At 38.9% G+C, this 11,350-nt stretch overlaps 1 protein-coding gene across 1 annotated transcript in view; it reads left to right on the top strand.

The window, feature by feature from the left end:
* Positions 1 to 520: 520 nt before the first annotated feature.
* Positions 521 to 11,350, top strand: part of SYBU (syntabulin) — a 112,805-nt gene continuing 101,975 nt past the window's right edge. The window contains exon 1 of the mRNA XM_019823041.3: positions 521 to 559. The gene's annotated coding sequence lies outside the window, so the exon portion shown is untranslated. The remainder of the gene's footprint in view (positions 560 to 11,350) is intronic.

Here is an 11,350-nt window from a genome sequence, read left to right as displayed (position 1 = left end):
CCCGGCGGGCCCGAGAAGGGGGTTGTGCAAGCAGACGCTCCGGCCCCTCACCGTTTCCCTCAACGGGCGGCGACCCGGAGCCTCTGCAGTGCGCCGCCCCCGCCCCGAGCGGCCCCGGGAAACAGCCTGCGGCGCAACCCGCTGCTCTCCAGAGACCCGGACGGAGCCCGCGGATCGCGAGCCCCGGAAGCAGGCCCCCGGTGCCCCCCGCGTGCGGCCCTCACGGCGCCCACGTCGCGGCGCCCCACCTCCCGGAGCCCGCCCTTTCGGTCCCCGCCTTTCTCCCCGCAGCGTCCGCAGCCCCTGCTGCGGCCGAGCAGGCTGCCGAGGCCCAGAGGCCGCGGGCGCCCAGAGCGCGGGCGGCCGAGGCACCACGTGTCCCGCCCGGGCTGGCGCGGGCGGAGCGGGCCGGGCCGGGCTCCCGGAGCCTGAGCGCGCACCGGCGGCGCCGCCGGGTCCTGTGCGCGCCCGACCCCGGCCCAGCCGGGCCCCGGCCTCCCGGGCGCGCGTGGATGCCTCCTCCTGGACGGCGCGATGGGGCCCTTCTGGGAGAGAAAGGGTAAGATTGGGCGTCTGTGCGGGCTCCGTTGCCAGTGCCCGCTGGCACGAGAGGGCCTCTTGGGTCAAATGAGAGCGGAGGACACCCCGGATCCGCATGGGATGAGGTGGGGCGTCAGGGTGCTTGGGAGAGGTCGTGGAAAACGGGGACTCGCAACACGCGGATAGAGACCACAGTGGCCCAGTTTGGTCATTGAGGTGGTTGGGACAACAGGCAAGGTTGGCCAGGCCATAGGTTTTGGATGCCCCTTTACTCATTGTCCTCGAGAGTGGAGCTTGGAAATGGTGCCTTTTGATAAGGAAGATTCCTTCAGTAACGAATTGGTGCTATCCCAAAAGAAAGCCTTGGTAGATCTCTCCAAAGACATGGATGGCCCATAGTCCCCAGACGACACTTTCAAGTTTCTGCTTCCTTGGGGATTTTTCATACAGACTATTTGAGGTGAAGAGTGAGAACCGAATATTCATCAATATGTTGTTGAAGGGCACAGCTGGTGAGCTCAAATCAGTAGGCTTGAATTTAAGATGAGTAAATTGTAGAGAGGAAGACATCAGTAAGCTTAAAATGGTGCATGAGAAGAGATTCTTAAAGCTTTATATGGAATGAGTCAGTTGGGAAAAACTGCGTTTCTGTTGTTTTTATGTTCTCTAGTGTGGAGCAAGGAGTGACCTCAAGGAAAGCAGAAAATTCCACTGCTAGGTTCCTTACAGGTCTTTGAACCCCTGGCCCCAGACCCTGGTTGCAAAAGCAAAGAGCAGCTCTGTCTGAATCTTCCATCTCAGAAAAGGGCCGAATTTGAACCCCAAAGTCCAGAATCTTCTACTTAAGTTTTCTGCTGCAGCATTGCCAGCTCAGATACTTGGCCAGGCACATTTTAGGCATCTTTGCTGCTTCTTCCCCAAAGGGTGACCTTGGGAGCAAAGGGAGTCTGGTAATCCCAGTGGCAAGTTTTCTCCACCTGTACATTTGGAGGAACAGTAGCCCCTTGTCCCTTGAGAGATGAGTACAAGTCACATCATGTTTTTATTTGCTTCAGATTTTAGAGCAGCAATATATTATCATAATGCAACTTTTGGTTACTGAAGTTGTTTGACAATGACACTATTTTAATGCAGAATACATTGAAATACATTTAATTCTTTTTGAGCTTTACATCTTTAAATCACATTTTCTTAACTTGGTTTGCATTTAATAATCTTTAAAGTGATATCATAATTAAGAGCAATAATCACGAGTTCTTAAATGCTGATGCCCTCCTCCACCCCAAAGTAAAAAGAGTCCGAACCTTCATTTTTATAAATGAGCTATTGAGGCTATATATAGGGAGTAAGTGAATTGTCCAAGGGCATGACTTAGCTAGTGGCAAACTTAGAACTAGCTACTTCCCAATACCCAGTCCTGTGGTTTTCTCATATTTTAGTAAAAATATGTAAGAGATAAGCACAAATGAGTAATTTTATAGATGAGTGCCTGGCAGGTCTTAGAGATGCGGTATAGAGGTCTGTGATTATAAAGAGGTATCATGAAGGAGATCTTTGTGATGATGGAATAGCTGTGTATCTTGATTGTGATGATGGTTATATGAATCCACATATGTGATAAAATATAGAGCTATACACACACATTGCACTAATGTCAGTCTCCTAGATTTGATATTATGCCATAGTTATGCAAGATACAGTCATTGGGGGGAAACTGGGTGAAGAATATATGGATTTTTGCTGTCTTTGCAACTTCTTATGAATCTATAATTATTTCAGAACAGGTTCATTTTTATTTTTATTTTTAAAATTTATTTTGAGAGTCACTGGGGGGACCTCGGTGAAGAAATATGGATTTTTGCTGTCTTTGCAACTTCTTATGAATCTATAATTATTTCAGAATAAATAGGTTTATTTTTATTTTTTTTTAATTTATTTTGAGAGAGAGAGAGAGCATGTGCATTTGGGAGCCAGGGGAGGGGCAGAGAGAGAGGGTGAGAGAGAATCCCAAGCAGGATCCACACTGCCAACACAGATCCCGACTTGGAGATCCAATCCCACGAAACTCAAGATCATGACCTGAGCCAAAATCAAGAGTTAGAAGCCCAACTGAGTGAGCCATCCAGGTGCCCCTAAAAAGGTCTTTTCAAAGTAATTTTGTAAGTGTTTCAAAATCCAACATTGGCTATTTTGCTAAATCTGAATTGTATACAAAATACCTTGCTTTTTACTGTATATGCCATTTTTAAGTATGTGATACAAACTAATGCCTGAATATTTGCTGATTTGATATTTAAAAAGACCATATACACTCCTAAGGTATTACTGCTTATGCTAGGATATCAGTATATCCTTGGAGATACTAAATAGCATCTTAGCAAGAGATAATAAATATAGGTAATTTATTTAAAATTTTAGAAAATAAGGAGAAAGTGTTGTCTTTAAATAGTTATTGTGCTAAAATAACAGCCAGGTGTTTTTCTTTCTTATTTATTCCTACATGAAAATACTGAGGTCTTAGGTCTACAATTGGTCTTTCCTCCTCTTAGCAGGATGTTTTCTGTGCTTCAAGTGATTGAATGGAGAGATATCACCAAGCAGACATGAGACATAGGCTTCCTTTAGAAAGAATCTGATGCTCACAATGACTTTTCTCTTTGTGGAAATTCAGGAGTGTAAACTAATTAAAATATCTGAAAAGGTTTTTTGCGGATTTTTAGAGGTACCCTCATCGATTTCAGGGTGAAGTTTCTTTTACGGGGTTGGCCACCAATGGCAGAAGCCCTAGAACACATTCTGAAAGGAGATGGAAAACTAAAGCTTCAGTGGTCCTGTAGACTGAGGTTCTCGCAGGTCCTGGCAGAGGAAAGGAAGGTTCACATATATACACTTCTGACCAAAGAAATACCATTCTCCAGTGGGGGAGGCACTATTTCCAGAACTTCAGTTACTCTAGTACATGTCATAATTTCTACCATTTCTAAATACAAATTGTACTATTGTTTGCTTGATATCACCAAAATTGATATTGATACATTTTTTTTTACTTAGCCTTCATCTAGGCAATAATATCCATGAAATACCAAGTTTTATGTGTGTGTTATATTTCTCCAAATACATAAAAATAAATGTATAAATTTGAAAGAGACCTATCCATGAGCCATTTAAAATCATCCTGGCTCCCATCAGTGGTATATTCAGTGCACCAGGGATGCGGTACAATGGCAAAGCTCCATGAGGTGCCAAGGCGGTGGTGAGGGAAGCACACCTAGCTCCACAGAGCAGCCCGTGATCAGTGGTAGAATGGAGAGAGACTAGGTTGCTTCACATCCTAGTAGCCATTTAAAAATGGCCTTTTATTCCTTCTAGAAAAAAACAGTTTTCGTTAAGCTTTATTTTTTATTTTTTACACTTATTTATTTTTGAGAGACAGAATGAGAGAGTGCAAGCCAGGGAGGGGCAGAGAGAGGAGACACAGAATCCGAAGCAGTCTCCAGGCTCTGAGCAAGTGGTCACCACAGAGCCCAATGCAAGACTTGAACCCATGAGCTGAAGTTGGATGCCCAACCAACTGAGCCACCCAAGCACCCCTTCTTAAGCTTTTTAAATTATAAACGATTCCTAAAAGTACTTTCATTTTTTATTGGAGTGAAGCATCTCAGCAAATATATTTAGCTCTGTAGAAACTAGAATCAATATTTGGTTTGTATTTCTATAATTTATGGTAATGACTATACAAGCTGTGTCTCAGGCTTAATCACCAAGTCATATGTCTGTGGGCTTTTTCAGTCTCGCAGAGTATATTAACTCAGTTTACTTAAACTATAAGGCATTTGACTTGGTATAGAAATCCCTTTAAAAAATGTCCATGGATGAGAAGACCTTCGCATTCTTCAAGTGAAGTTGAAAAACTATATGAGAAAAGATCAGTAGATGAATATGGAAGAAATATAACAGCATTCCTAAAATTGCTTTCAACTCCTTGTGCTTCTGCTGGTTCCAAAATGAGCTTTTATGACCATCAAACTTAAGTGAGAATATTCACTCACCAGAAAGGAAAAGACCGGTGCCTGGCTGGCTCAGTCAGTAGAGCTGCAACCCTTGATCTCGGGGTTGTGGGTTTGAGCCTCACATTGGGTATAGAGATTACTTAAATATAAAATCTTTCTTTTTAAAAGGAAAAGACAAACATTTGCCATAACAACATGTGGCTTACAAAGGCATTCATCAGGGCTGTGATTCTTTCTTATTTAAATAACCTATTTGCAAGCATTAAAAGGATCTGTTGCTTTGTTTTTAACTTTGTTTCTCAAGAAATATTGGCATGCCTCTTGGACCATAGAAAAATATCTTCCTAAAGCTTACCTAACACAAAATCCATATTTGAGAGAAAAGAATGTTCATTCTTTGAGCATGACTAAATTGGTGTAAGGAGAGATTAACTCAGTCACATCCTAAATCCCCCATTTTTTCCTGACCCTTTATTTCAAAAAATCTGAATTATTAACAAAATCAGATTGGATTATTTTTAATATGTGGTAATTTAAAAGCATCTTTTCTTGGGGTGCTTGGCTGGCTCAGTTGATGGAGCACATGACTCTTAATTTCGGTGTTATAGTCAAGGCCCATGTTGGATGTCAAAATTGCTTAGATATAAAATATCTTAGATATAGATACTTAGATACAAAACATTTTTAAAAATGTTTTCTTTACCCTATCACCAATACAAATAGAAAGACAAGAAGTTGGAGTAGGACAAATTCATTCATAGGTCTATCACTAGACCACCTCATTTTGGGATTACACTTGGCCACAGCACGAAGAGACTAAAAAATAAAGACAAGATGTTTTTCCTTAAAGAGGATGATATTGTTGTTGGAACAGTCACTGCTAGATGACAGATGATTTCAACCTCTTCTCTAATTTATTTAAGTTTATGAAAGGCTAATCAAAGATAATGTAGGGCATTTGGGCTGAGTCAGCAAAGTATTCACCATGTATGTGCATGTGGAGTGACAATTGTATAGTGAATATTTTAGGAAGAAAATTTAAATGAATGAATAAACGCATTAGGTAACAACACCTGTTTGTCACATTGTAATGTGCTGTTCACCCAAATAATTTCATGTCCCATGCTGAATACATACGAAAATTCCAGTATAAAATTAACCCACAAAGGGAAACATTCCTAGAGTGCCTATATAATTTAATGTCCAAACTGGGGCAAATATAGAATGCAGACTCCATAGAACTGAGATTTTTGTTCCTGTTGTATCCCAGCACCTATAACAATTCTTGGCGATATTAGGTTTTTAGTAAATACTTTCAAATGAATGAGTGAATAAAAGACTAAGTACATATACACACGAACGTATTTACATTTATGAGAAATTACTAGCATTAAATTCAAAATTCAGCCCCAGATTATTCTTCCATATGATTTTGTGAATTGCCAAATTGTAGTTAAGGTGAATACTTCTAGTTTAAGGGCAGTCTATTTCATCATTGGGAAGATCTAACTATCCTAATATTGATTAAATTTGAACACACCTAATTGCAGTATCTCTATTGTCACCCAACCAGAAATTCTCAATAATGATATCATGTGAAACTTTGCCAGATGCCTCACTGGGTTCCATATGTTTTGCCACGTGTCCCAAGTTGGCAGCCTATGAGCCAGATTCAGTCTGCAGATGTATTTTGTTTTAAAAATCAGGGGAGTATTCACTAATAAAAGGTTGCAGTTAGAATTTTTTTAATCAAGAGGATTTATAAAGAAATCCCGGATTTATGATTTCCCTGGAAAATAAATAATACGCTTAGAGCTGAGTATAACCCAGCAGAGCATAATCTCTTTTCTTCGCAGTGCCCATTGCCATTGCATTTGATAGTGTGCTGGCATACTGGGCCACTTAGCTCACTTGTGTTAATTACCTGGATTAAGTAAGCTTCTAAGTTTTTGACTTTTGTCCTAAGTATTTTTTTCAGATTTACTAGTCTTAACCCCATCTTTAAAAAAAAAAGAAAAATGAACTTAGCTTACCCAAGTTATTCTTTGGAGCCCAAGCTAATTTCTAACTATTACGTTTTGCTTTCCTAAGAACTCACAAACCATCTTTTTATTAATTTGTGCCAGAATATTGCCTAATATTTTATTTTAGTCTCACCAATGTTTTACAGACTCTTTAATTTTTGAAACTCAAAACTATAGGTTTCCTTTCTAGATTTGTTCCCTCTTGGCATCTCTCCTCATCTCCAAGATTCTTGAAAAACATTAATAGTGTTATAATCCTATTTGTAAACAGTAAGATTATAAAACCTAGAACATAATTTGTCTGTCAAATGAACTAAATACCTTCAGAGACACTAGTAGCATCACTTGACTTGAGATTTAGTCTCCTTTGCCAAGTTTTATTCTATCCTTTTTAGTTTGGAAATCATTTTTGCTTGATAGAAAAGCAAAAGAGTAACTACAAAGTTCTATTTTGTATTTTATTTTAGTCACCCATCAATAATAGATAAACTGCAACAAGTAATGATTTTATACTTTTCTTTCTCCAAACATAATTAAAATGAATATTGTTTTCATTTTTTTTAATGTTTGTTTTTGAGAAAGAGACAGACAGAGACAGAGTGTGAGTGGGGGAAGGGGAGAGAGAGAGGGAGACACAGAATCTGAAGCAGGCTCCAGGCTCTGAGCTGTCAGACAGAGCCTGACACAAGGCTCAAACTCACTGATGGTGAGATCATGATCTGAGCCAAAATCAGAAGCTTAATATTTTTGGAGGTTATAGTTCAAAATTCGATTCTCATCTTCCTGATGTTATGACCCATAGTTTTGCTGTATCAAGTGTGCCTGGGACCAGAACTTTGGCTTTTTCAATTTTTTACATTAATAGTAATAGTACTTATTATCATAATATTAACTCAAATTTTAAATGGATTAAATAAATACCACTATTTTGTGTGATACATGGTGATAATGTGAAGGAGAGCTTATAAAATAATGTGTATCTAAATAATACATATAAAAATATCCTGAATGACCCTCTAAGTTGAATTTGTAATATGAATACAGAAAGGGAAGGAAGTGGCAAGTTATCTATTTGTCTGAAACTATGAAATAAAATATGAACTTAATCTCAGAAGTGCACATATTTTCTTATTCCCTGAAGAAAACTGAAAACCTTTGGTGACCCAGTCAAAGACAGTTACCTAAGTTTAAAACCATAAAAATCAATTTAAGTTCAACTTACTAACAGTGAGCATTTCTTTCCCAAGGGCATAGCTGCCATATTTTGTAGTGCAAATGAAGAATGGGGTAGAAGATAATATTAACCTGTCCTCTGCCTTCTTCTCTGGTTTAACCTGTGCCCAGGGAAACTCAGTTCATAATTTCTTCAATTTCACACCATTAATACGCATTAAGTTAACTCTAAAAGGTATAGTATAATAGTCTGACTGAGTAGGAACCATTAAACCTAATGACACTTAAATGGATTTATCACAATGATGCATGTCTTTAGGAGTGCCATTATGTTTTTCCATAAGATAGAAGGGGTTTAAAAGTATAAACTTTGTATTAGCGAGCTGAACATTCTTTTGTATGCATTTGATCCTTAAAACATATTAAAATGGAAGATGGCTACTATGAAGTTATTTCTTACATTTTAACCTAAGGGGAACATTTCCTGTAGATCCCAAGAGTAAGGCTGAGTGCTTCAGTTCCTTTGTCCATGGTGCTGAAATCGGCTTTTCCCTCAGTAGCCCTACGACAGGGCTCAGATGGAGGGGGGAAAGGATTGATGTTTCTCCCAGTTAATGACATATAAGAATACAAATACTGACTTAGAAATGAATGTATTTTTCAACTTTATAATTAGCATATCAACAAAATGTGCACACATTACAATTTTGTGTATTTGAATAATGTGCATCATGGAGGCTGAATTGGCAAATATTTCTTTTTAACCTATTTGAAGTAGAGCTTGGGAATTTTCATATTTTACTCCCACACTTCATTATTCATTAGGATATAACAACATCAATAATATTTAACGGTTGTCAATTTCTGTTTTTCCAAAAACTCTTCATTTTGGATTTTCTTAGGACCATGATAATGCCTTATCTCTTTGATTTGCTTTATATTCCTCCAGTACAGTGAAAAACAGTGTTAAAAATGATTTGAAATTAAACTTCTTACTTTAAACATATCATGTTAACACATGAATAAATAACATTGTTAGGGTTTTTTTCTTCTTCATGGCCTTAACTTTTTCATAGCATTTTTTATCCCATTATGCTATGCCTTGATCTATATTTCACTGCCCTAAGGAATTTTTTTTCTTTTTACACTACCTGCTTTTATCTGCCAATGAAAATTTTGCACAGCAAGGAGAAGAAAGAGGTAAAAAAAATTCAAAGACACATCTTTCACTTCCTTAGTGGACATTTACAAGAAGTGGGAAATTTCTTTTCTCAATGTCCCCAGTTTATCTTTTAAAGGAGATGAGATCATGTTAATGTGACCACAGATTTCCACCTGTTCAGATTTACTAGTACACAAGGAAAGTTCCATATCTAGGTCTTAGTTTTTCCCCCATCAGGACATTTAAGCTGGAAGCTTTGTCAGGCTGCATCAGTGTTCCCTGAGCAAGCATGAATATAAAGTGTGACTTTAACATTAGCATTCTACTTAGAACAAAGTGGAAGTGCCCAGAAACACCACCTACCAGTACAGATTGCTCTGGTTTCCCTTTAGAGGGTAACCACAGCCATTTTGACTCTTGGGTTCATTTAAACAAGTCTCCAACCATTGGCTCCTGAACTGAAGCCTGATATAACTATATTTGCCTGAGCAGTGATTTTTTTTTTATTACTTCCCCTTCCCAATAGGTAAGTTTGCTTTTGGTGATGAGGGAGGAATATTTGTTTTGGTAAGGGGTTATATTTTTGTCAGAGATCTGTCAAGGTTAAATTGTGGCTAACTAAACCATATTTTATGAGATGTCACTGATTTTTCCAGAAAAACCTAGTTTTGGAGGCAATTTAAGTTTCCAAGTGAGCATTTAAACAGTGAAGAATTTATACTGCTTGATTTATGATTACTGCAAAAAAAATTTACAAATCATGTGTTACAAAAAAAATTTTTTTAATGTTTATTTATTTTTGAGAGAGGGACAGAGTGTGAGTGGGGGAGGGGCAGACACACACACACACACACACACACACACACACACACAATCTGAAGCAGGCTACAGGCTCTGAGCAGTCAGCACAGAGCCCAATGTGGGGCTGGAACCCACAAACCATGAGATCATGACCTGAGCAGAAATCTGACACTTAACTGACTGAGCCACCCAGGCACCACATATGTTACGAAATTTTAATTTGTCATTTTGTTAGAATGCGGCTCTCCTTTTATCCAGCCATGTAAAACTACTTGTGTTCTTCACCATGAGTATCTCTGATCTGGTTGACAAGGAGAAAACTGACTACGGTGGCATGTGGCCATTCCTACACTTGCCAGCTAGATAGCAGTTGAGTGAGTAATTTAGTCTCAGTGAGTTTCTATCCAGAGTTTATTCCAGACTCCACAATTTTATACTGCAGACTTTGCTTTAGAATGTAACTGAAAAATAATGCTCTTGATCTAGAAGCATTTTGACTAAATTATTTTGAATGTGTTATATTAGTTGTTTCGAGGTTATATAGATTGAGTGCTTCTGTAGCCTATGACCATTTATACATGTTCCCCTGGTTGAGAATGTTCACAATCAGGACTAAAATGTTCTGTTTGCTGTTAAGTAAAAGTGCTGTATTTTTTATTGCTAAATTATCTGGTATGTAGATTTTCAAAAGTAGCTGCAACGAATTTAACAATTTACAACTTGATGGAGAGTCTTGCAGGTGAATCTGTATTTAAATATAGCTGCTTTCCTGGGGGCTCCGATCCCTCTTGACATTAGTGAAAGCCCGTTAAACTCCCACCTCAGCAAGGGGGAAAAGGGTTGTTGTCTGGTGCCTTATGGTGCATTCCATTAAGGTGTAGACTGTTGTAGCAAAAGTTCTGAAAGCTATGCCAGAGAGATGGTAATTATTGTTACTATCCGAGGTATCTCATTGCTAGCTAATAACAGAAAGCTATTCCTAATTCCCCACACCCCGTTGCCCCTAAGCTCATCTTATTTGAGGTCACATGAATGAAAGAGCAAAGCAGTTGTAAAAGAACAGTACCTTTGTTGTGGATGGCAACTAAAAGCAATGTTTTCTAACCTTAGCTGCACATTACAATCACCTGATGGGTCCCAGGCATCAGGTTTTTTTAGTTTCCCAGGGAATTCTAAGATTTACTCAGTGGTTGAGAACCACTGCCTGAGAAGGAATTATTTCCCTGCATGAAATAAAGTCTTTTGTCACTGCTCTCCTCTCCACCCCAGACAACAATATCGAATACTAGAGTGATTTATGTACTTTTGAGAGAAGTAGGGAGATATCAAAGTTAATCCAACATTCTTGAGTTGCAGGTAATGATGCATGAAATTCATAAGGGTGCAAGTATATTTAGTTTTAACTTGTAAAACAAGATGTTTTATCTAAATGCTGATGTATTTGGAGGCAGGTATGGAAAAGTAAAATGTAAAAGGGTGTTTAATTTTACTCTCCCACGTCTCAGTATATCTATATTTAAAGATAAAAAGTAGAGTGTGAGTTATTCAGCAATGCTTATCACACTTCTCCTGTCCCTATGATGCATCTCATTCCGGAAGTTTGGGCAACACCCAACCAGTCTCCTCATCTAGAACAAATG

The sequence above is a fragment of the Felis catus genome, chromosome F2, assembly GCF_018350175.1.
Source record: "Felis catus isolate Fca126 chromosome F2, F.catus_Fca126_mat1.0, whole genome shotgun sequence".
NCBI lineage: Eukaryota > Metazoa > Chordata > Mammalia > Carnivora > Felidae > Felis > Felis catus.
This window is presented reverse-complemented; position numbering and strand designations above follow the sequence as displayed.